At 41.1% G+C, this 27,537-nt stretch overlaps 1 protein-coding gene across 1 annotated transcript in view; it reads left to right on the top strand.

The window, feature by feature from the left end:
* RHOBTB1 (Rho related BTB domain containing 1) overlaps positions 1 to 27,537 on the top strand; it is a 760,683-nt gene that overhangs the window by 38,260 nt on the left and 694,886 nt on the right. Inside the window, exon 2 of the mRNA XM_069611207.1 lies at positions 14,018 to 14,056. The gene's annotated coding sequence lies outside the window, so the exon portion shown is untranslated. The remainder of the gene's footprint in view (positions 1 to 14,017; positions 14,057 to 27,537) is intronic.

Below are 27,537 nucleotides of genomic sequence, written 5' to 3' on the forward strand. Positions count from 1 at the left end.
GGATCTGGAGACGGTAAGCCGCGCGCTAGTTGTTTTCACTCCTCACACCGCGGGACTAGCCCCGCCTCCAAGCTTCCGGAATGGTACTTCCGGCAACAGGATCCTCTGCACTACGCGTTGCTTCTCTACTCAGAGTCGCGCTGCGCATGGTAAGTTTTCGCTATCCTTCGCTAAACTTCCTACCTGAAGTAATTCCGCAGCTACCTCCCCGAGGATCATTCTTCTCTCACCTAACTTCTTTTCTTCTTTCCCTTCCGTTTTCTTGGACTCATCAGAATTCAAAGTCTTCTCGAGCACAGCGGATAAACGGAAGTTCACCTACCTGTGTTTCCGACTGTCCTCTCCGGTAGTGTCTTTGTTTCTATCAAACTTTCGTTCATCAAGTCTCTCACTAGGATTCCCTCCTTGATCTAACGTTTCTATTTTATCCATATCAGCCTTTCAGTATCTTTGAGCCACAAGCCTTTCACCTGGCTCTGAACAATCTTTTCCTTGGGCTGTCACCATCCGGTCTAATACCAACCTTACCTCCGACTGACTAGAACTCCTCAGTAGAACATAGGCTTTTCAGGGTAAGATCCTTTCTCTTTCCCTACCACTTTACTTACTCCATTTGATATCTTACTCATCTAGATTCTATTCTTCTCTATCAGAAACCACCTTGACAAGATTCCGGAATTCAGCTCAACTAGTGTTTCCCCTCCACCACTCCACCAGCTGCTACAGGAATCCACGCTCTCTAGCAGCTCCTCACGGGGTTTTTCCCTTCGGGGTTTCCCCTGGGGATTTCACCTCAATCTAGCCTTGGGCTGGATTGGGGAGGAGTTTTCAGGTAATTCCCTCTAGCTTCTAGTTTCAAGAATCCCGATCACCACAGAGGTAAGAGTTATTCTCATTTGCCGAAAGATAATTTGTGGCAAGCAATCTTATTTGTATAAAGTTATTACAGCAAGCAACGCCCAGTTGACCTAGAATTCTCTTATCTTCGGCATTTGAGAAAGACGACTTCTGTGATGGATCAACAAATTCAGCAGCTCATAGCTGCAGTACAATCTCTGACTTCAGAGGTACAGAGTCTGAAACAAGAAAACGCCAATCTTCGACAGGCTCAGCATCAGTCTCAGCAACAAACTGCCCAGTTGGCTTCCCAACAGGCAGCAACTAGCAGGGTTCCGCATTGCTCAGAAGTTCCACCTGGTCCCTTACCAGGGGGTCAGTTTGATGGTAATCCACATAAGATAAAGGAATTCCTTGATGCTTGTTCAGTACAATTCGCCTTTAAGGCAGCCTTCTTCCCTACTGATCGTGACAAGGTAGGATATATGATTTCACAGATGGTGGGACCGGCCCTAGCCTGGGCTACTCCCTTGGTCACAACCAATAATGCCATATTAGATTCTCATTCTGCCTTCTGCAATAGCATAAGATCTATGTTCGGTAGGCAGGAGATTCGGATAGCAGCCCAGGAACAACTTCTAGACCTCAGACAGGGAAATCTGGACATTCTGACTTATATTACTAGATTTAAACAGATTGCTAGTGAATCTACTTGGTCGGATGATGCACAGGTTACGTTATTCCGTAGAGGCCTGTCTGAGGATCTCAAGGATGAGGTATCTAGGGTTCCACGTCATTAACAGAATTCATCGCTTTAGTAATGCAAGTGGACTACAGGATAAAAGAGAGGAACAGTGAAAGACGTAAAGGGAAACCCTCTACTCGTACATATCCCTCTACTCCTGTAACACACAGAGGAAACACTAATGAGGAACCCATGCAATTAGGATCAGCTAGTCGAGGACCTTTATCTCCTGAGGAAAGATCACGCAGACGGACTCAGGGATTATGCATGTATTGTGGTTCAAATTCTCACACTGTTCAGGAGTGCCCTATTACTCCTCCGAGACGATCGGGAAACGCCAGTTCCCGGTCGTAGGAGGAACCGCGTTCCGGGATTCTAAAGTTTCTTTAGGTTCCTCTTTAAACATGCCAGTCTTACAAGGTAACCAGCATTCTCACACACTAATGTTTGTATTACATATTACCCTCTCATTTGACAATCAGAAGATGACAGAGATTCCGGCTTTAGTGGACAGTGGCGCTGCTGGTAATTTCATTGATGAAATTTGGGCTAAACAACATCATCTACCCTTGTTTCATAAAGGTGAAGCCATTCCTGTTGAAAGTGTAGATGGTAGCCCTTTAACATCCGGACCTATCATTAACCAAACCGGGTCTTTAATCATGTCAGTTCTTACTCACGAGGAAGTTATTACCTTAGATGTTATACGAACTGCTCATTACCCTATCATTTTAGGATTACCTTGGCTACGAATGCATAATCCTTACATAAATTGGACGGCAGGTTCTCTCTTCCTGGGATCAGAGTTCTGTCTCAATAATTGTTTGGGGAAAGATAACAGGACTGTTCATTCAAGACCAGAGGAAGACAGACAGGTCTCTATTGTGGGGTCTGTCATTGGCCTTCCTGCGGAGTATCATACATTTTCGGATGTTTTTTCCTCCTCAGAATATTCCTTGCTTCCCCCTCATCGCAGAGATGATTGTGTAATCGATCTTATTCCAGACCAACCGTTACCCTTCGGAAGGATGTATATTCTCTCTTCGTCTGAGAAGATTGCCCTAAGGGAATACTTAGATCTAAATCTAAAGAATGGACTTATAACTGAATCTACGTCTCCAGCGGCGGCTTCATTATTCTTTGTACCCAAGAAGAATTCTTCGGAACTCCGACCCTGCATAGACTTTAGAGGGTTGAACAAGATCACCATTCCAGACCGATACCCGATGCCTTTGATTCCAGATATTTTAGAGGCTGTTAAGGGAGCTCTCATTTATACAAAACTGGATTTAAAGGGAGCTTATCATCTAATCAGGATCAAGAAAGGAGATGAATGGAAGACCGCCTTTCGCACCCCTTTCGGTCATTTTCAATACCAAGTCATGCCATTCGGGTTGTCCAATGCCCCAGCTATTTTCCAGCGATTTATGGATCATCTTTTTTCGGATTTACTATTACACTCTGTTATCGTTTATCTAGACGATATTCTGATCTTTTCAAAAAACATTTCTGAACATCAGTTCCAGGTCCAAGAGGTTTTACACCGACTCCAGAACAATCACCTGTTTTGCAATCTGGAAAAATGCTCTTTTCATCAGCCCCAGGTGACTTACCTGGGTTATATTCTTTCGGCAAAAGGTATTGCAATGGATCCAGACAAGATAATGGCAGTTCAAAATTGGGCTAACCCTCGATCAATCAAGGAAATTCAACGTTTTGTTGGATTTTCTAATTTTTATCGTCGGTTTATCCCCAACTTCTCGGCTCTTACTCAGCCTTTAACCAACCTTCTAAAGAAAGGAGTTCCGTATGTCTGGAATGGGAAGACGCAAAAAGCTTTTGATACTTTGAAGAAGAGATTTACTTCGGCACCCATTCTCATGACTCCTGATCAATCTCGCCGTTTCATTCTCGAAACTGATGCTTCCCAATATGCCTTAGGAGCGGTTCTCCTTCAAGAGGATGACCAAGGTTTAGAACGCCCTATCGCATATCTATCGAAGACTCTCTCTCCGGCAGAATTAAACTACACCGTTCTTGAGAAAGAGTTATTGGCGATTAAGAGGGCTTTTGAGGAGTGGAGACATTTGCTGTTGGGAGCTCAGTTTCCTGTAGAGGTCCGTACAGACCATCAAAACCTAAGGATCCTCCAATACGCTCAGACATGCAACAGCCGACAGGCTAGATGGGCTCACTTTTTCTCCCCTTTCAGAATAATCTTTTCATTTATACCTGGGAGATGTAATTTACAAGCCGATGCCTTGTCACGTAAAGAGATCACTCTTCAATCTTCAGTCAAACCTGAACCGATTTTTCCTCGCTGTGTTCTAAATCTCAAAAAGAAATACAAACCAACGGATTTTTTAAAACGCCTGGAACACAGCTCTGTTCCCTCCATTTTGAAGAGCTTAACTAAGAAAGAGTTGAGTTTCTTGTCCAAAAAGGAAGGGTGTTTTTTCCATGGGAAACAGGTTTTTGTACCTACCAAGGCCCTACAGAAGGAAGTTCTAAATATGTGCCACGACTCTAAATCTGCAGGACATAGAGGTAATGCCAACACCCGTGAATTAGTCTCCCGATATTTTTGGTGGCCGTTAATACGAAAAGACATTTTAACATACGTAAGATCTTGCCCGGTCTGCCTGCAAAATAAGAGTCCTAGACACTCACCTTTTGGAACTTTGGTCAGAATGCCAATACCCACTCGACCGTGGGAAATCATTTCAACAGACTTTATTGTGGATCTGCCCATTTCCGAAGGATGTTCAACTATAATGGTTGTAATTGATTCATTTACCAAACTGGCTCATTTTCTTCCCTTCTCTGGCCTCCCTTCGGCAGCTCAAATGGCACGAACTTTCATTTCCCGAATTTTTTCTCTTCATGGATTACCTGAGACTATCATCTCCGATAGAGGCTCTCAATACACATCAAAATACTGGAAACAGGTCTGTCAAATTTTGGGTATCACCCGGGCCTTGAGCTCAGGGTATCACCCACAGACCAACGGTCAAACTGAGAGATTAAATCAGACCTTGGAAGCATACTTACGAAGCTACATCTCAGCAGCCCACGACAACTGGTTTAGTCTACTACCAATCGCTGAATATGCCTATAACAATGCGTATCATTCAGCAATTAAGACCTCTCCTTTCTTTTGTTCTTATGGATTTCATCCTGCCTCTTTCCCGGACAAAAGATCTTTGGATGACAAATGTCCAGACGTGAAGTCTCTCTTGGAAGGGATACATCGGGGTCAACAGGTTGCCTCTCAGGCTCTTAAATCTACTCAGGAAAGAACAAAGAAGATGGCAGATCGCCTTAGATCTAAGGCACCCGTAATACGACCTGGAGATCTGGTTTGGTTATCTTCCCGTTTTCTACCCAGACACCTTAGGCCTTCCAAATTCTCTCCTAAATTCATGGGGCCTTTTCGGGTGATCTCGGCCATAGGGGCCGCAGCCTTCAAGCTAAAGTTACCCAAGACATGGACTCGGATACATCCAGTTTTTCACGTTTCTCAGCTGAAGCAAGACATTCGAAGTATTTTCCATCCCATGGTTTTTTCTCGTCCACCACCTATTCTACACCAGTCTGATGCGGAATACGAAGTTTCAGAGTTATGTGACTCTCGCTTTCACCGTGGGAAACTTCAGTATTTGGTAGACTGGAAGGGTTACGCCCCTTCAGACCGGACTTGGGAATCAAAATCCAGTATCCATGCTCCTAAACTAATCAAGAGTTTTCACAAGAGACATCCTGGTAAACCAGGGGATAATGACTTTAAGAGGGGGCATACTGTTACGACTGTTCTGTGTAACCGAACTGCCGCACACTTAGAGAAATCAATACCGGGAACAGCTATGGCTCAACCCGAAATCGGGACTTTCAATATGGAGGATCTGGAGACGGTAAGCCGCGCGCTAGTTGTTTTCACTCCTCACACCGCGGGACTAGCCCCGCCTCCAAGCTTCCGGAATGGTACTTCCGGCAACAGGATCCTCTGCACTACGCGTTGCTTCTCTACTCAGAGTCGCGCTGCGCATCGTAAGTTTTCGCTATCCTTCGCTAAACTTCCTACCTGAAGTAATTCCGCAGCTACCTCCCCGAGGATCATTCTTCTCTCACCTAACTTCTTTTCTTCTTTCCCTTCCGTTTTCTTGGACTCATCAGAATTCAAAGTCTTCTCGAGCACAGCGGATAAACGGAAGTTCACCTACCTGTGTTTCCGACTGTCCTCTCCGGTAGTGTCTTTGTTTCTATCAAACTTTCGTTCATCAAGTCTCTCACTAGGATTCCCTCCTTGATCTAACGTTTCTATTTTATCCATATCAGCCTTTCAGTATCTTTGAGCCACAAGCCTTTCACCTGGCTCTGAACAATCTTTTCCTTGGGCTGTCACCATCCGGTCTAATACCAACCTTACCTCCGACTGACTAGAACTCCTCAGTAGAACATAGGCTTTTCAGGGTAAGATCCTTTCTCTTTCCCTACCACTTTACTTACTCCATTTGATATCTTACTCATCTAGATTCTATTCTTCTCTATCAGAAACCACCTTGACAAGATTCCGGAATTCAGCTCAACTAGTGTTTCCCCTCCACCACTCCACCAGCTGCTACAGGAATCCACGCTCTCTAGCAGCTCCTCACGGGGTTTTTCCCTTCGGGGTTTCCCCTGGGGATTTCACCTCAATCTAGCCTTGGGCTGGATTGGGGAGGAGTTTTCAGGTAATTCCCTCTAGCTTCTAGTTTCAAGAATCCCGATCACCACAGAGGTAAGAGTTATTCTCATTTGCCGAAAGATAATTTGTGGCAAGCAATCTTATTTGTATAAAGTTATTACACTCCTCGATGCTTTTTCCATCTAATTTGAGTAGTAGCTGTCCTCACATACATTCATTCTGTACGAGTGTTACCTCGTCAGCCCTATCCCTTTCTCCTTTCCACCTCTTAATTTCTCCTTCTATGTCTGTAGATATATTCAATCTCTCACCTCTTTCTTCCTTATCTTGTGTGAATTTACAGGCATCTTCCTTCTTTTTGCTCTCTTCTGGACTATCGTCACTACTGTAAGCAGGGGGGCTGATTGATACGTTGTATACCCAGCAGCTGCTTTTAATTCCTTCCAAGGATAAACTCCTATCTTGTCTGTATCGGCCCTCTTAATGTAAGAAGAGCTGAGGGCTCAATGGCTTCCCATTTATGTGGATTAAGCATCCACCCCTGTGGTGGTGGGTCCTCCTTATCCTCTTGGTACATCTTCCAACATTCTAAAACTGCTAGTCTTTTCTAAAATTTCTTGTCTGTGTACCCAGCGTGCACATATATAATCATGTGTTGTTATACTGCTTTCGACAATGCCCCCCCCTTGTGGCCATGGCATGAACATTTTATCAGCTGTACCCTTTAAACATTCTGCACTGCACAGGTTGAGCTTGGGTGCATGTCTTGGTAGTGTTTTTCAAAGGTGCACGAGAGGAGTGCCCTCCATAATGACAAGTCACATTTGACTGTCGATACTTACCAAAATGTTAAAAAAATCTCTGTCTATATCAAGGCACCACTTTTAAACAACAAATGTGAGAAAGCAACATCAATCGCCACTCAGTCCTCCTTCGTTTCAACAACCTATCTGTCTTTTGATTGGCGCCAATCGTTTACTACACCTTAATTCAGAACAACGTCACTTCTACTCTTTACAGCTTCTTTCTTCTAAAAACTTCACACAACAAATGATACTTAAAACAATAACCCCATACACATTAATACCCCTTGTGATCACCTTCCCTATAAAGTTTATTTCTATCAGCCGCCCTCCACAGGAAACTCCACAATCTTCCAGCTTATGGCGGAGTATGCCCGATCATGGAAACTCTGGAGTCAAACTAGTTTGAATCTGAAACCATCTGCACTGCTACGACATGAGCTTATGCCCCTTGTGAACGTACATATACAATTGATGGGATTACAACAGAATAATTCTGACTCCAAATAACCAGACAAACTCAAGAAGATGGCACGTTACTGTTTTATTAACAATTATCTAAAACAGGGAGGTTACAATGAACATCAACTGACGTACGCTCAGTCTCTCAATGATCTCCACAAAAAATACACTTCACATATTCAATAATGCGTCAGAGTCACGTCACACTACATGGCAATAGTGAAAAACCTATCAAAGGTTGGGATTGGTTAAGGGAAACATCTAGACATGCACTTCTATAGGAGCTAGGATTGTTATTGGCTGTCCTTTATCAGGTGGACAAATTATGCCTACCTCTTAAAACATGTCACTTAAACATTCGGTACACAGTTTCTCATTGATCTTATAAGCTATAAGGTCCTTCATTACACAGACTAATACAATTGGTTAGCATGCTTGTGCCATGTCCTGAACATTTGGATAATTTAGCAGCAGGTAAGCCCAGACCCAGGTGCTGGGAGATAGGACATGAAGCTACCTCACCACACAGTTAGCCCAGCATCTTTCATCGCCCATGCCTTCTGCCCTAAAATCTTTGTACTTGTCCTTGTAGAGTACTCTTGTCTTTGAGAATGCAAAGGAGTGAGGGCACTCGCTATCGTGCCTGGAACCCCAAATTCAAGCTCTATTTCCCTCCTTGGATCACGTGATACAAGACCATGATTTGGTCCATTCTGCAGCTTTTAAATGCTTTAAATGAATTAAAACTTGGCATCCTTTGTGTTCTTCCGTGCACCTTAACGTGAGAAGATTCATCCTCCACACACTCATCCTTCTTCAGAGTAGATAGTTAACCTCGATTTCTACGAACTTGACTTCAGGCCAGGCAGCCTCGCCACACAGCTCCTTGAACCTGCTAATAGGCTGCGACACAGCTTTTCCATTCCCCCTTCATGGTTTCTGGCTTATTTAATTCATGATACCAATGTCCAGTTTCTGTGCATTGGTGGCTTTGCCTGCATTCTATTTACTACTCATAGCTAGCCTCTATGATGACTTGATCTACCTTGCGTTTCAGCGTCTGTAGATTCATTGAACCTTTGCTTTCTTTTCGCATGTTGTTAACGTATAATCTTCTTTTCCACGTTGATTAGGTTACTCGATTCTTTACTTCGTCATTCGTCCTCTAGTATCCATACATTGGGCCTCATTATGACCCTGCCAATCCGGAAACAAGGGTGTTGGTAAGGTTACCGGCACTGTTTCTGGACCGTCATATTACAGGTCTGCCTGCCAGATCCATTGTGCCTCATTACAATTCTGCCAATCGGAAACAAGGGTATTGGTAAGGTTACTGACACTGTTGTTTCTGGACCGTCATATTACAGGTCTGCCTGCCGGAGCCACTGTGAAAACAGGTCTGACCCTGCCAGGCACAGCGGCCATGGAAGGCAGACCGGTCACAGATGAACCGTTAGCAATGGTGCCGGTGCTTACATGTCCACGCTGGGGACTTACATTTTACCAGCGCCTGACTTTCCGGGCCGCCGGGGTTGTAATCTCCCAGTGGCACCGGGAAATCAGGTGCTGATAAATATTTGCGGGTCTTCGGGGGCCCATTCAATAGGGTTGTCTCAATGGGTATCTCCTTCCAAAGATTTGCTGTGGTATTGGTACGATAGCTGGCGTCTGGCAAGCTACGGTCTTGTGTCTCCAATACAGGGGAGGTAAGGGGGTGGGATCTCCTACAGATGTATACAGCTGCTCCTTTACACAAGGAAACCATAACTCTCACCATACTTGTGATGTCACTGATGACATCGCGGATGGCATGTACGTACTCACAGTGCTCACATTGCATAAGGTAGAAGAAACAGCCAAGGAAAAATAGTAGTGTGACATAAAGTTGAGTTTTATTTTGAGGGACACCTCAAACTAAATATTTTTAAAATTCCATGTGAGGTAGCACAATGTATAACGCAATGAGCAGTGCATGGCGGGAGAGTTATGGTTCCTTTGCTTACAATAACCACCTGTTTTCTGCTGTTTTTAGGTTTTGTGTTGCTAAGATAACGTCAATTCAACTAATGCTTTTAGAGTGACTGATGGGACGCGGGTGCGCACACACACATCATACATACACATACCTACCTGTTAACCAAGAGTTTGTGTCGACACTGAATTCATTCGTGCAGTATTTAATCTAACTTTGAACGTGTTATAATGTGCATTTTGTAATCGCTGACGTGATGGCTTCCAAGATGGCCCTGGTGATGCCATCATCAATGGTGTTATATGTAATGTCATCTTTGATTTCATTAAAAATACTTGGTGGGGGGGGAATTATGCTCCCATAATGAATGTAAAGGAGAACATTTGAGGTGTTGAGGTTTTATATTGAAGGAAGAATCAGACACTGATATGCACCCCTTAACTAAAAAATATGTAAATACTGCTGAGCGCATCATTGAAATACGTTGACACTGCCGACCAAATGATGAAAAATGTATTGTTTATAACGCCCAACGTTTTTGGTTGAACCTTTTTAATCTACATTTCACCATAAGTATGTGTTTTTAAATTTCCAATTTGCTTGCAAACGGTGTGCAGGAATATATTTGGGTTCCATGCTATGTAATGCAATGTGCTGTTACGCAATGCACTGATGTAGGGAGTTGTAAAATTAATGGGGTGCATAGTGGGTTGGAGCAAACAGTATTATTGATGAGGATTGCGAAGAAACTTTTCTGGGGTTGCTTCGGGTACATGGCCATTGAAACATTAGTGGAGTGGGGATGGACAGTGAAGGGAGGACATACATGCTGATATATTTTGTTGAGTAGCAGTAGTAGTTATTAGTTTGTAGGTGAAAGGCAGGATAGTGGATCAGGACAGGCTATTGTCTTATTATGCTGAAATAGGTGGAAACAGGTGAGGTTTGTTGAGGATGGCTAAGGAGGCGTGGGTAAATTTGTTTTGAGAGACACAAGGGTGTGGTAGAGCCTAGTTATGTGACCACTAATATACTCAATGGTGTGTGCCTGGAGTTGGCGTTCAGCTGTTAAGTAGAGGCTTGTGAGGTGTGAAAACTGGAGCCGGGTGGACCAACTAAGTGGCAGTGGATTATCTTGGTGCTATGTTCTCTTACCACGTTACTTCTGAATTGAGAAGATAGCATAGATGAATGAATAGTTGGTTGGTATATGAAAGCAAGCAATGTGTTGCATATTATTTTGGAACGCCTTTATGAATGTGAATGAAGAAATGTCATGTTGCTTCTAGTGAACATTTTTCTATTCAGAAGTTGTTTGGGAATTGTACTCTAAAGTTATGCGTAGGGTATGTGAGGTATTATTTAAGAAGTGTATAGTGGTATGGGGATTATGGTATTTATATAATCTTACTGCCTTTTTATATGCCTCCCTCAATACCCTCATCATCAGATATAAGATCTAATACCACATCCCCTTTCACCCCCCAGTCACTACTATGTACACACAGTGAAGCCTCCAGTCTTGAAGCTATGTTGGGAGCTCACCTGCCAATAATGTCTTGTAGTGCTATTAGCCTGTCATGTTTCCTGCCCCTCATGTCCCCAGCCCTTCATGATGTCAGGCTGGAGCCAGTCCACGATCACCTACATGGCCCTCAAGGGCCTCTCCATCCCTCCATAGATCCACTTGGAGTCAGACTTGGTGCTTGTGGCACCAGACTCACTCACTCCCATAGGATAACATTGGGGATTGGACTTGTAGTGCATTGATGGTGACAAGATGGATGCCCCCACGTATTTCGGTTCCCAGAACTGCATGTGCAGTCTAGTCTTTTGGGTGTGGTTCAGCCCAGAGACACCTGGGATACCCAGAGACTATTTAAGCCACGCCCAGGCTGAGAAACATGCTTTGTGTTTTCTGCACCTGCAGCGTGACACTCGCCGTGTTCGGATCGGTCTCCAGTAGGCCTGCATCTTTCTTCTGCGCTCAGCTCCTGCAAGAACAAGAACACTGTTAGGAACAGCCTTACCTTGTAGCGCTTTTGCCCATCATTCATCGCTCCTTCTGTTCTGCGGGCATCTTCGGCGGCGTCATTCCCATCCCGGCACGCAGCTTCCTAAGGAAAAGGGAAAAGAACAGAAAAAAGGCATTAGTAAGCATTCAGCTAATTTTCGCTTATTTTTAAAGATTGTACGAGCAAATGCTTACCTGAATCCCAGCCGCTCTGGGGGAACTCTGTCTCCAGAACTTCTCATCCATCTGCAAGAGGGAAAAGACACTCCAGGTTAGCGTGGAAACATCTAGAGGCGCCACATACCGCGCTTACTCACCGCATTTCTTCTCCATAACCGGCATCCAAGCTGAAAACGTCACGGCACCTAAAAGACACTGAAAAAGAACTCAGTTCAATACAAATACGAAAGGGTTGCATCGCGCTCTCACTCACCTTCAGCGCTACTCATCTCAGCAGCACGTCGCCATCCCCGGACGCTGGCCATCATCTAAGGAAAGAAAGGAACAAAGTTAGAGAACTGTTCAAAAGACTCATTATACTTACCTGTCGGACTCTTGCCAGTGAAGTAACTAGGCAGCAACGAGCCCGCCTCAATCAATGTGCCCCTGTGCTGAAAGCGGGACGAGAGCACACTTTCAAAGAAAACAAGGTGAGCTGTGGAACAAAGGGAAGGGTTGGACCCCGGGGAAGAAGGGGTTCAAGTACACAGAGACAATAGGGAGTTAAACTCTACCAATCCTGTGTTTCAGGCCCAGTCTCCAGTCGAGTAGACTCCATGGAAGGGTTTGAGGTCGTAAGAGGTCAGAACAGGCTGAGTGACGTCCCTGTGGATACCAGGTGAGCGTTACATAGCCCTGCCGCTGTGCCTGTAACACATTTGCCTAAACTGCCATGTGTTGTGACTAGCCCTGCCGCTGTGTCTACAGCCCATTTTCCTAAATTGCCATGTGTTGTGACTAGTCCAGCCGCTGTGCCTGCAGCCCATTTGCCTAAATTGCCATGTGTTGTGACTAGCCCTGCAGCTGTGCCTGCAGCCCATTTGCCTAAATATTACACATATATTTCCAAAAGTCTTACTACATACCTTTATATGTGTTTGCCTCTTTCGTCCAAATTAACAACTCTGAAAGAAAAGAAAATATACTTAATATTAATGTTAAAGGCCATTTATACCGCGCACTATCACCACCAGAGTGGTCCTCTGGTGTTCATCATATCAAAATAAATACAAAATTATTTGTTTTTATCATAATGAAACTAAAAGATTGCTGGTTGTATTCCAAGTTCACAACCATTAACATGTTGTTTTCATTATTCATGCTATAGAGGAAAAAAAACTTCTAGTTGAAGAAAAAAAAACCCTGTACTGTTATTTTAAATATTTAAAATGTAGGTCATTACAAACTAGTCCATGTACTTTAAACCGACGTCTGTCACTGTTAGCTTCAATATTTCAATATGAGTAGCATTGTGCTACTTCATATAAACAAAGACCCTCCAAAATTTTAGATCAATTTGGATAATATGCATCAATCAAGTAGGTTCTCAAAATCTCTGTACTGTCAGGTGCTGCTTCAGCTAACTGCTCACTCAAAGGCTTCAATACCAGATGTCTAGTACTAGCTGGTCCAATACATAACCAAACTACATTAATGCTATGTCCATATAGAGGCAAACTCTTTAGCCGATCTGCAGCGTTGTAGCTACCACACTCTCTATATGAAAGCATCTTCAAACCAAAGCTTACATGTTTCTGACTGAGACTTTTTTCAGCTGATAAATCTGCCCATATTTCAGCTGCATTGCTCTTTTCTGCTTTTGTCATGTATGCTGTAACATACAAGATTTCATAAGAAGTATGGAAATGACATTTGTTAGGTTATTGGTGTAGTTTTTGCTAAGTGTTAATATGTTTACACAGAAACGTTATTGTCTACCTATTATTTGAAATATAGCTATTACTATACTTTTAAAAGATTAATACTCAAATGTGTTGGCATGTCTTTATTTATTTGTAAAACTGAAGACATAGTTAGGTTCCATATCTCGGTTTCCTGGTGAAGGCTGCATAAAGTAATCTGTAAATGGGTCATCATGTAGTATAAAGTAATGTTTGTATAGTATTGTAACATCTGTGCATTATAGTGAAATACCTTTATCGGTGTACAAACTATGGTTGTTGTGGGCTATTCTTTTTTGAATTTGCTGATGCGAAAATTAGTTTGTAATGACCTACATTTTAAATATTTAAAATAACAGTATAGAAGGTTTTTCTTTCTTCAACTACAAGTTTTTTTCCTCTATAGCATGAATAATGAAAACAACCTGTTAATGGTTGTGAACTTGGAATACAATCAGTATTCTTTTAGTATCATTGTGAAAAAAACTTAAATAATGTTGTATTTAATTTGATATGATGAACACCAGAGGACCACTCTGGTGGTGATAGTGTGTGGTATAAATGGCCTTTAATATTAAGTATATTTTCTTTTCTTTCAGAGTTGTTAATTTGGAAGAAATAGGTGAACACAAATTAAGGTATGTTGTAAGACCTTTTGAAATATATGTGTAATGCATATATGTACATACAAACATTTGTATATTTCTTTAATATTATTTCTAGCCGCGGCTACAGTATTAGCCAATGAATCACAGGATTTTTCTTGTGCAGCTAAAGTGAGCAACGACTGGAGTACATTTATTCGCAGCTAAACGGTTTCCCATATTAACCGCAGCTGCAGACAACAATTGGGAATTGTGAGTACTGAAACTGCATCAAATAAATTACAATATATATTGTAATATATTTAGCAGTCTGTGTTCAATCTTATCTATTCTTTTAACGTAAAAGGTGGCCCTTAAAAGGGCCATTTTGGGGGATGGAAAGAAGGTGCAGAGTACCTCCTCTGCCACTTTTTTCTGGAGCAATGGTCCTTCAATTTGAAGAAGCGCCCACTGTCAGCTGTTTCTTTCATTCCTGTTATCTTCTTACTTCATGGTGATGGATTGTCGACCCAAATGATGACGTTGTCACTACTCGTGCTTTCATGTTCAGACATGTTGAAATGTCTAAGTAGGAAGGAAAAAGTAAAACTTTCAAAAAGACAAGACTGAAAAGACAATGATGCAAAAGTATTTAAAAAAGTAAAACAAAAAATACACAAACTGAACAAATCACAGTACAAAGGGAAATAGGATTAGGGGAAAGGTGGGTAAAAAGGTTCAGGAATTTAAGGTGTAAAGTGGCAAAAGTGCTTACAGTTACTGAGAAACCCTTTCACTAGCAAGTACAGAAAGCAATGATAAATGTGAACTTCTTTTTTGTGGGTGTGGTGATTATTTGCGGCTACAGACTGCCACAGACAATCTCGTACATGCAGATGTCTTCAAACGGCATGGTGTAGCCGTGTCAGTATATCGCAGCAATGTTTGATTGGCTTGTGCGTTCACGTGCACAAAAAAAGTCACATGTTGATGCAGTGCTGTAGCATTTCATTTCATTGGTTGGTGGATCATGTGTGAAGATTGGTAGAGGTGTGAAGGGAGTTTGACGTCCTATTGGCTCATTTCGCATGCTAGGGTCACATCAGACGGCATGGGTCGTGTTAGTGTGAATACATCCCCACGTTTGAGTGGATCATTCGTTGACGCATGTAAGTCATGTGTAGGTGCAGACCCGCATCACGTGATATGATTGGCTGGTGTATTAGGCATGAAGATACGTAGCCGCATTGAAAGATTTGGACGTCTATTGGCTCATTTCGCACATGCGGGTAACCCCCAGTCGTTACTGCATGTAGCCACGCATGCATCCTTAGTAGACGCAGGTATAAAACCCTTTTTGAAAAAAAGTATATTCATATATCTACATATATATGGGCAGTAGTCGTGTACATATTTATTTTAAAATATATTGTGTGTAGTCTTTCTACACAGTTACTGCAACACTTTAATAACTATCATGAACAGGACATATACATGTAATACTTTAAAATGTTAAGTATGTATGCAAACACATTTTCTGTAACAGGTTTATTTGGGGGGAATGTGGTTGCACAATTGCTTTTTATTTTACTTTCTAGACATAATGCATTGTTTTGATTAGCAGAATTATCTGTATTATTAATATTAATTATGTATGGAGTAACAAAACCCTTACAATTCAAGGAAAAACTTTAGTTGCAAGGATGTTGAGGTGAGAACTTAATTCCACAAAACCCTAGAAATTCAGATAAAGCCACCTTAAATTTGTGCCTCCTGTTGCGCAGACTATGAACCCAATGATGAAATCACAGATCACATCATTGATGACATCACTAATTACATGTTGCATGAAAATAATGATGACATTACAAATGACATCACTGGTGACAACACTAATTGCATTGTATATAACTGAACACATCAATAATGGAATTAGACATAACATCATTTATAAGTTAGCTCATGACAACTTTGATTGCCTTAATAACAATTTATGCCGTTGACTTGGCCATGACAAAGACTGGGGTAACTGGCCAGCACCAAAGGCCATAGCTAGTTGTCGGTTAGTGTTCAGAAATGCCAATGTGCATGGTTAAAAGCCATGCCTAGTAGCCTATCACTGTTTTAAAATATACAGTGGGCAACGTTGAAAGCTTTAGTCAGTGGCATTGGCTAAAGGCCATAGCTAGTGCCCATTAATATGTTAAAATATACAGTCGGCACAGCCAAAGGCCGTAGCCATTGGCTAGTATTGTGTTGAAGACCATGGCTAGTGGCTGGTTAGTGTATGTGATATACAGTGGGCACGGCCAAAGGTCATTGCTTATTGCATTTAATTATTTTCAAATATACAGTGGACAGGGTCAAAAGATGTACAAACTGCTCAAGGTCAAAGGCCATGCCTAGTGGCCCATTTATATGTTAGAATATATAGTGGCCACAGTCACAGATTGTGGCCAGTGGCCAGTATTGTGCTACAGTCCACGGCTAGTGCCTAATCAGTTGAAAGCTTTATCCACTGGTAAAGGCCACTATCTATGGTTGGTAGCCTGTTAGTGCACATGGTTGAAGGTTGTGACCACTGTCCATAGCTGAAGGTTATGACTAGTACCCATTCATGTGTTAAAATATATTTGGCCATGCACACTGACCCTGGCTGAAGACCATGCTTAATGGCAGTTACTGTTGTAATGTAATTAGTGATGTGACCTGTGATGTATTCATTGTGGTTATAGTCTGCGCAACAGGGGGCGTGAAGTTAAGGTGGCTTTAGCTGAATTTCCAGGATTTTGTTGCATTAGGTTCTCACCTTAACATCCTGGCAACTAACGTTTTTTCCATATATATATCGGACTGCCAGAGCCATCAAGGCACAGTGAAGCCACAGTCTCTGCATCAACCAAAGGGCTTGCCAAACCACGGACTGGAGGAGCCATTGCCATCGGAGGGTGGAGGAGCGTTCATCCGTTCTGGTGAGTCTCAGGCTGACAGAGTTTCTTGTGTTTTGCATTCCATTAAGCTTCACATTTACTGGATGTCCGTTAAGGATAGGTTCTCAAGCAATCAGCAATAAGGAACCTTTGCATGAAAAGCGGAAGACATTTTCCAAGAGAGTTCAAAACCAACACCCAAGCACTACTAATTACACTATGTCAACACAAATGGACAGAGAAAGTGCACCTAATAAGCAAGCAGTGTTTTTATTCTGTGAGAAACAAACTGGTGCCATCATAAATAAACCAAGTAACAAACCGTTAGAGGCACAGTCCAACAATTAAGTGAGGCTTCTGAGAGAACTAGAAAAATTGCAGAGACGAGAAATCAGTAAATGGTGGGAAGAATATTCTTTGCAAAATTATGTTGATGTGGGCCGCATCCCAAGAGGCCTGCGCTTATTAACACCACCCACCTATGAAGAACAGGATCCCGCAATGTTAGAAGAATGGGGGCAAACAGGTAATACATGCTCAGTGACATTTCTTAAAATCCTTATAAAATATGCCAAAATTGATCGACACAAACTTTTGTCCAAAATACAAGACACAGAAGAAGCACTACAGGCCATCACTCAAAGGGGAAAGCCATCCGTATGAATATGGAGAAGGGGTACAAAGCATTTGAGGAAGAAATTAAGCTGAGAAAACAGCGGAAATTTCTGCGGGACAAGGATGACTATGAGAAGGGGAGAGTACTTACATTCACCAAAAGGTTTGATACCCTGAGACAGAAACTCCCGATGGTCACACCGAATGCCGAAAATGACATGCCAGCGAACCATCATCCTCTGATATCGACACTACAGAAAGTGAAAACTAACAGCCCCAGAGAAAATTGAATTTTTTAGAAGAAATTAGACTTTTAAGAATGGATGGCAGAAGCAACAACAGCAAAAAAACAAAAGGAAGAGGATGAGGAAACTCAACCAAGTCACGAGGATCAAGAAAACAAGGAGGAGCAACAGCCACAGATACCGCAGCAACAGACAAGACAGACAGACAAACACGCTCTGGGATAAAGAATTGATGCAAGCACAAAGTAAAATACCAGACATGTCTATTATCAACCTTACATCACGAGAGTTTACCTGCGAAGAACAATCTGTACTCAAGCTGGGCCTTAATTTCTGCCCCTCATCCTCTTACAACTACGCTGAAACCAGAATAGACTTTGATAAGTATATGCGTAAAATCCGGCTGAAGAAATTCTTTGCCATCTATCCACCTAAGCCAAGAAAAGATTAACCTCTGAGTGGCTATACCCCAGTAACAATAGAGGACTCACATATATCACGTGACCTAATCCATCTCAAATCGGAATGGCAAGATAATGAAGACATTAGTGACCCACAATGGGACCCCACAAACTGATTGGCCTAGCAAACGTAAACTTAAATCACAATCATGCTTCAATCCCATGTTCAACCCAGGAGGGCATGTCGAGGCTTTCCAAGATCTGGTCATTAGTGACCTGAAGAAATTTAGGAAAAGGAAAATGGACACTAAGATAATCTGACCCGCCGTGAGCAGGAGACCCTGTCCAATATATGCACATTGGATGACTACGTCATCAAACCCTCGGACAAGGGCACCAACATAGTCATCATGAATCAGCAAGATTACATCAACGAAGCCAATAGACAATTTAAGGACACAGAGTGTTACAAGCTATTGGTTACCGACCCCACAGTGGAGATGAATGACAAACTCTCTGAGTTACTAATCAAATGGAAAGAGAAAGGCTTGCTTGATGAGGATATGTGTAAATATCTGCATCCCAAATTCCCGGTGATGCCCACTATCTATTTCTTACCCAAGGTACATAAAAACAAAACTAGAACACCAGGGAGGCCCATAGTCACGTTGTGTGGTGCACTTCTGGAAAATGTATCGAAATTAGTGGATGAAACCCTAATCAAATTTGTTACCACTCTACCGTCATATCTAAGAGATACTAAGGACTTCCTTAATAAAATTGACGGAATACCTTGGGAAAAGACCTATGTGTTAGCCACACTGGATGTGGTCTCCCTTTATACATCTATTAAGCATAGGGACGGCCTGAAATCATGTGAGTACTTCCTACAAACCAGATCACTCAACTACTTAGAACATGGCAAGATGATTCTGGAGATGATAAACTTATGTCTAACAAATAAGTTTTCTGTTCAATAAGAACTTTTTTATTCAGTTGCAAGGAACAGCTATGGGAACGACCTTTGCTCCGCCGTACGCCAACTTAACTATGGGCTGGTGGGAGAAGTTCAAAGTTTGGACATCCACCAACAGTCGCAACACAGACAAAGTTGTACTTTGGCTATGCTATATAGATGACCTCTTTGTCATTTGGGATGGGTCTATTATTGAATGGTTGGAATTTGTTAAGTCACTTAATGTAAATGAATTTGATCTACAATTCACCGAGTGCCACAGCAAGACTGCTATCGTTTACTTAGATATTCTTGTTACTGTGGCACAAGGTGAATTAGTGACTGAACTTTATCGAAAACTTACCAGTTCCAACATACCCCTACATGCTAAAAGTAATCACCCCACAGCCCTCAACTGGAGCAGACCTTACGGCAAATTCATTCGCATAAGACACAAATGTTCCCAACTTGAAACCTTTGACAATGAATGTAGAATCATGGCTTTAAAGTTCCTACAAAGAGGCTACCCCAAGAAAGTGCTGGAAAGAGCATACAGTAAAGCACGAGAAAAAGATTGCTCCATCCTGTTGATGTCCAAAGTCTCAGCTGAGACTAGCCCAGAAACAGCAGATACCAGACTGATTCTTACGTACAGCAAAGCCTCCAATAATATACGTCACATAATGCATAAACATTGGCATATATTAAAACAAGATGAACATTTAGGAAGCATTCTGGGCAACAACATCAACATCACGTTGATAACCTTGTATGCAGCTATATGAGTCCTAAGATTATTTCAGCCGGTCAAAGTTGGCTCAGTATCATACCAGAAGGCTTTCAGAAGTGTATGAAGTGTAAGGCGTGCAAATTTAACAAAAACACCAAAAACGACCTCCATCCAATACTACACAAAAATATGATTATTAAATCTCGTATCACGTGTGAAACTGAGTATGTCGTGTACGTGCTCACTTTTCCATGTGACAAATGGTATGTTGGTAGTACTATTGGCAAACTGAAACTTAGGATACTCCAACACATAAGAGCCATCAAGAATACTGATCCCACATATCCGATGGCCCTACATTTTCAGGAAAAACATGGAGGCAAATTAGATGGTTTCGCCTATTTTGGGATACATGCAATTCTGAAGGCACCGAGAGGAGGCAACCGGGAGCTGCTCCTCAGACAATCTGAGACTAAATACCTTCTGGACTTAGAAACAAAGAAACCAAAGGGCCATAATCTGGATGAGGAACTCTACACTTTTTTAGGCACCTGAGTAAACAGACTGTTTTTACACCATATTCTGTAAATGGTTTTACCATTACCCCCTTTCTTCTACTTCGCACTATTCTCTGCTAACTTTTAACCTAATCTCTAGTTATATCAGTAAGTCCCACATAGGTGGAAACACATTATGTAACTGATTGATATTACATAAAGGTTTACATTCTGTTGATACATGTAAAGTTTTTCACATTAGCTTTTAGGATAGAGAATCTATCAATTCAATATTTTATTGACAAAAGAGAAATTGAATAAATTTTAGACTCTCTCCATCTTTAGCTATCTTATTTTAATCTTCTTTCTTTTTTAAGGGTGAGCAATGCATTTGTTTTGTTATTTAGGAACACAAGTTAAACTGGCTGCTTTATTATTTAACGTGTATTTAATATGTCTTTTCTCAAATGCGCATTTGGCCAGAAAACAATTCAGTGTCTTTTAATCATCAAGGTTTTATCTATTCTCCTAGCTTTGTATTTTAATTGTACTTTTACTCATTGGCAGTGTGAATTACTTTGATTTTACATTCAGGTATTGCATGCAATACACACTTTTATATACCTCCATATAGGATATATCATTAGCTGCTAAACTGCTATTTGCACTTTACCCATTTGGGTTGGTCACTGCAAATTTGCACACATAGGGTATACCTAAAAATCTGCTGTAATATGCACTATGCACTTTACTAGCAATAGACTGGTTTCTGCTTTATTGCACAGCCAGCCTATAGAGGCATTTGCACTTTAAAGAGGCAAGGCCTTGTAACGTATAAATCACCTGGACAAGTACTCTAATTTACCACATACACCTCAATGTGACATTGCCATAAGTAATTCGAATCTTAGCTATATCATTTTTTACCTTGGGAGTAAACGTTGTTCTCGATAGACACTGACTCTATAATGTATACAACAAACCACAAAGCATACTGGTCATTCGCTTATATTCACAGTTCCTATCCGTGCCGGATTCATAACAAACACGGACACAGTTTAAATTATCTTAACAATAAAAACAGTCACTGACAAGCTCTACATGAAGAGGAGGTTTAACATATGTAAACCTCAGAATGAAAATAAATATTACTGCAGTATGTGTAAATTGTGAATTTAAAATGACTACTGCGCAGGTTTTATTATTGTTGAGAAAAGAGTAACAATGCTAGTTCATTTGATGCTTTTATTGAATGCATTTTATTGTATTTAACACGACCCACGAGGGTTTGTAATACTTTCAAACATGGCAGATTTTGTTAAATGAGCTTTTATGTTAATGCATGTTACTCTATCCATGAATACCATAGAGAGCACTCTGGTTTAAATGTCCTTCCTTTGTGTTTGCACCCTAAACATGACCAAGTGGCCAGTCTGCCGCGAAACGTGTCATTTTCGTACACTTTTCTTCTGTCCATGGCATTTACCTATTAAAGTATATATTTTGATGCTTGGAGCTTCTTGGCTTTTTGAACTCTGTGTTCAGTGTGGAACAACCTCGCTGGACTGTTTTCTGGAGTGCACTCCATCATCTTTATACCGAGGTATAAAGCAACCCTACATGAAATTCAGTGAAAAAACTTTGTTATAGGGACGTTATGGTTCCAAGAAAAACCAAAAAACCCCTGAAATACGCCAGTTATGGTAAGCTAAGCAACCCCATAACTCGCGCCACCACGGTGCACTGGTAAGACTTACTCCCAGGACATCAAAGATGACATCATAAATGTCATTGATGATATCACTGATGACATCACATGTCTGGCTCACTCTTTTTTCCTTTACTGATATATCTAGGCCAGTAACAGTCAGGAACTAAAAATTCAAAAAGTACTATATTTGTAGACTTATACTTCAAATAGGTTCTTACAGTAATTCACATAGGGTCCACTCACAGCATATGAAACATAAACAAAGGGGAAAACACAGACTTGGAAGAAAGCAATGCTTTCTATGTATGAAGATGATTAGTAAGGTTATCAGCACTGTCTTATAGTTCTGTTGTTTTTTTTATTACTGTACTTTCCCTGTATATGCTCATATTTGTACACATTGCACATACACTACTTTCCTTCGGGCCTAGTCACAATATGTGATAGTTATACATAGGGAAGTAGTAGCTTTGAAGCAGAGCAATCATTTCTGTGCATGAAGATAATCAGTTAGGTTACTTCACTCTCCCTGTATATGCTCATATTTGGATGTGTAGTTGTCTGTTTGTGTTTTGTGTGCAGTAATGCAATAATGTAGTAAGTGGGTTTTATTAGGTACTTATATGCAAAACTCTAATAAGAAAGCATTTATAATTTTAGTAATTAACATGGCAAGATTATTAATATTGCATCTCCATCATGTCTCCTGCAAACTATGCCTATGTTACTACATGTGTACCTTAGTATATTGGAAATAAATTCATAATACAATGCTATTTGGATTAATTCATTGCTTAAAGCACTACATAACTCATGATATTTATTCCAATGATCCTTGACATTACTTTTAACATTACAATAAGAATCCCATGTACAGACTTTTCATGAAAGGTAAATGCACATGTGATGTCATCAGTGATGTCATCAATGACATTTGTGATGTCACCTTTGATGTCCTGGATCTTAGTCTTAGCAGTGCACCGTGGTGGCGCGAGTTATGGTTGCTTAGCTTACCATAACTGTCGGATTTCAGGTGTTTTTCGGTTTTACTTGGAACCATAACATCCCTTTAACAAAGTTTTTTTCACTGAATTTCATAGGTTTTTAGAAGCGCAACTTAACCATAACTTCCCCTTAAAGTTTTTTTAATTGAATTTCACAGGTTTTTATTAGTGCAACTTAATCATAATGTCCCTTTAACAAAGTTTTTTTTCAGTGAATTTCATGGGTGTTTACCAGTGCATGCTATTTTCCTACAACTTGGTAAATTCATACTTACCCAATATTGCAACATTTGTGTCCCATTTACAAAGTGTCACCTTAAAACTCTGCCATTTCCCACCTTCCGGAATCATTTTTAACACTTATACACACTTTTTGCAACAAATTCAACTAGTTTTGCATCCGTAAACGTCTACGAACATCTGACTTCATAGCGGACCTTCCGGACAGTGCCACATGACCATACGCTGGCGCGGCATGATGACGTGTCCGAGTACCTGTCCGCACTTCACGATAAGATCTCTGCTTCATGGACAGTTCAGAACTGCATTTTCTACTGATCTAGGAACTTTCAACTTCAAAATTTCCCTTGCACAGCTCCAACACCTATTCCTACTCATTATCCATTAACAATCTAGTACACAGTACATACTTTTAGCAAAACTGCTATTTATCTTAAAATAGCATCAGCTAATGCCATCCCTCCTCCCCAAGAGCCACCACCACTGCTGTAATCAAGGAGCATGAGAAACACTGCCCCCTACCTTATAAATAACACACGTGCAACATTTTCCCTTGTCCACCTACCCCTCCATATTAGTGTTTGGTTCCTCTTGCCTCATTTCCCTCCCCACCTTTTGTTCTCAGCTCTCCTGACAAAAATAATACATCCAAAAACAACAAAAGACATATTCCTTTAGGAACCACCTTTCACAGTTAAAAAATAGAACTAAAAAAAAATGTATATTCTCCATCTACTTTATATTTCTCAGTAAAGTACATAGACTCAATAAGATTTTCCAACATTTCCATTTGCATTTTGTGTTCTGCTAATGGGAATATTGTAGCGTTCACCCTCTGTTCCAGGGACTGGATTGGTGGATACCGGCCCAGCAGCCCAAGTTATGAGCCCAAGCGAAGCGAGGGTGGATAACGAGGTCTCTGGACCATTATCCCCCAATTCCAGCCCCTGAAATGGGGGATGAAGGCCATTAGAACCCCAGGTTCCCAAAGCGGGAACCCGGGGTGCTAAAAAAGAGAATTTTTCTTCCTACACCGGGACGCCTGCGGTGTCCTGGTGTAGGAAGGAAAATCCTTTTCCAAGATGTCCACCATAGAAAGGGAAGGTGAAGGTTTCATACAGGCCCCTCTTCGCTTTCCATTGCAGCCTGCACAAGGCAAAAAGAGAACAATATGACCATATTACCACAAGCACATTTTTCTTCCCTTTCAGATCTATCCTAATTTTGAATAACTTTACCACAAAGCCAGTCCCAGGTGGACATGGCCACTTGAATCCTATGTTCTGTCCCTTGTGGTCATGGCCAGTAGTCGGATTGTCTGGATCATGACCTTATTCCATGACCTGGACAATCTGGCCACTGCCCATGGCCACAGGCTACCCTCCGTCACTAAAGGTATACCGCTTTTTTTCTGTAGCTACATTATGACACTTGGCAAATAATAAAACACTGGCACACTTGCAAAACCATGCTTGTAGGTCCTTGCCAATGCTCCCTGCGCAAGTTTGCTGGAAATCCACCCATGTTTTATTTTTTCAAAAGTGTCAAATATATGCACATACAATCGTCATATAACCCTGCCCCCACTTGACAAAATCCATTCAGACTTTACGAAAACATCTATATCTAGATCTATAATCGTTTTGCAAACCTTTGTGTAGATTTGTCAAATGACACCACATTTACAAGCCTTTACAATATTTTGGGACCCCCCTCTAATTTTGCTCCCTCTTGACGGAATCCCACCAAACTTCGCAAAAACATGTATATCTAGATCTATTATCAGTTTGCCAAATGTAGTGTAGATTCGTCAAATGGCACCTCATTTATAAACCTTTACATTATTTTGGGACCCCCCTCTAACTTTGTCCCCTCAAGACAGAATCCCACCAATCTTTGCATGCTCACTCAGAATCAGGTCAGGAAGGAATATACATGCAACATTTCATGCAGTTCCATTAAGTGGAGCCAAAATTATAAGCCATCCTAGAACTGCATTTCACCAACCCTGTAATGCTGAGGTGTGTGCGAACTTTCACAGGACTGTTCGCGAACATCCGAACTGTTCGCGGACTTTTGTGGCAAAAAACACCTGTTTTTTTGCTTCTTGCAGCCATATCCTATCCCATCCTCATCACCCCTCACCTCCCCAGAGATTATTTAATAAATTTGACAACTGCAATGTTGTGATTTTTAACATGTTTTTACCGCGATGTCCGCGGAACACGGCGAAGTCCACGAATCCATGATGACAGGCATTTCCAAAAATCTGACGCACTTCACGCTCTTCACCAGCCAATCAGTGAACAGAACACGTTGCATGTCTGCGGACATGACGTAAACCGATTAGCCAATCGGGACACTGTCCGTGGACCGAACAGGGAAGTGTGTCCGCGGACCGAACATAGATATCACTAATTTTTTGTAATTGTAAACATATCTGATAATAAAGTGCAAATGCATTTATAAAATGACGGTCACACATACTTCATTGAATATCAAGTCCATCTTTCCATTGAATTTAAACCAGTATGATCTGATATCCTCACATACTCTATTTCCCGAAGCCATAAAAGGACCAACATCATATAATATTATGGTGCAAAAATGGCATAAGTCAAAGTGAAGTGTAAAAGGTAAAGAACAAGTGTGTTAAAAAAAATTCTAAAACTAAAGAGCAAAAAACAGAACAAAGAATCCCAATTTCTAGCATAATGGTTTAAATGTTATAGACCCCTAAGAAGGTATATAATTCATCAACATTATGGCCGACAGGATTTTTACTTTCAAAGTCAATAATGTATTTTGTTTCCTCTTGCCATAATAGTCTTTCACTGTCACCTCCTCTCAGACCAGTTGTAACTTTGTAAATGCCAAAATATGTTAAGGTTTTGGGGTCATCATTATGGAATTCTGAGAAATGTTTGTCCATGGGGTATGCACAGGCCTTATAATGATGGCTCTTATGTGTTGTGAGATTCGTACCTTCAGTTTGCATTTCGTGCTGGCCACATACCATTTCAGACATGGGCAGGTCAGGACATGCACAACTAGTTCTGACTCGCATGTAATTTTACCATTTATTGAAATTGGAACCTTTAAAATACGATGAATGTAGTTACTACAGTTAAGTGCATATTTGCAGATTTTACATCTGCTGCACTTGAAGAAGCCATCACCTCCACCAGAAAGCCAATCTTTTCCTACATTGATGTGATCTGGCACCATGTAGCTATTTACTACTAGATCTTTAATTGAAGTGCTTTTTCAAAAAGTTCTATCTGAGCAGTCATTTAGTAATTTCCTATGTCTTTATCTGCCTTTAAGACTTTCCAATATTTATTTACAATGTTTTTGATGGTCTGTGAGTGGCTTCCAAATGTTAAGATCAGTCTTGTAGTATTTTCTTCCACTGTATTTTGTGCGTCATAATTAGATGTTGTCAGCAATTTCTGTCTGTCCATCTCGCAAACTTTTAGGTATGATCTTTCATAACTTTTTTGGGATATTGTTGTTGTAGAAAGTTTTGGATTGTGACTTGGCTGGCTGTATCAAAATCTTTAATGTCACTACAATTTCGTCTAATGCGAATTAATTCACCATATGGGATGCTCCATAGAAGATTCTTGGGATGTGCGCTATTGGCATGTAAGGGAACGTTGGCTCCTGTGCTTTTTCTATATAACTCGCACCCAATTTTCAGTCCAACAATTTTAACTTGCACATCCAAAATTACGATAGATTGTTGACTGTGATGGTCTGTGAATTTTTAATTTAAGTTGTTTGTATTGAACAATTTTACAAATTCGCACCAAGATTGTGTGGTGCCATTCCAAATGATGAAAAGATCATCTATGTAGCGCAGCCATAGTATTATTTTCTCCATATGTTTCTCACTTTTTTCTGCCCACACAACAGACTTTTCCCAATTGCCCATCATTAAATTTGCGTACAATGGCGCAAATGTTGTGCCCATGGCGGTACCCTGGATCTGGTGAAAATATCTCATTATTAAAGATAAAAATATTGTTCTCCAAACAGAGTTTAATCATTTCAATAATCATGTTTGAGTGATGTAAGTAGTTGAGCGATTGTGTGCTCAAAAAGGTTTGACATGCTTCTATATCGTTATGTTGAATAGACGTATATAGCGATAGCACATCCATGGTCGCTAATAGATATGTCGGTTCCCATGGTAAGTCATCTA

This window comes from Ambystoma mexicanum, chromosome 8 (assembly GCF_040938575.1).
Source record: "Ambystoma mexicanum isolate Mex_15411 chromosome 8, UKY_AmexF1_1, whole genome shotgun sequence".
NCBI classification, from domain to species: domain Eukaryota; kingdom Metazoa; phylum Chordata; class Amphibia; order Caudata; family Ambystomatidae; genus Ambystoma; species Ambystoma mexicanum.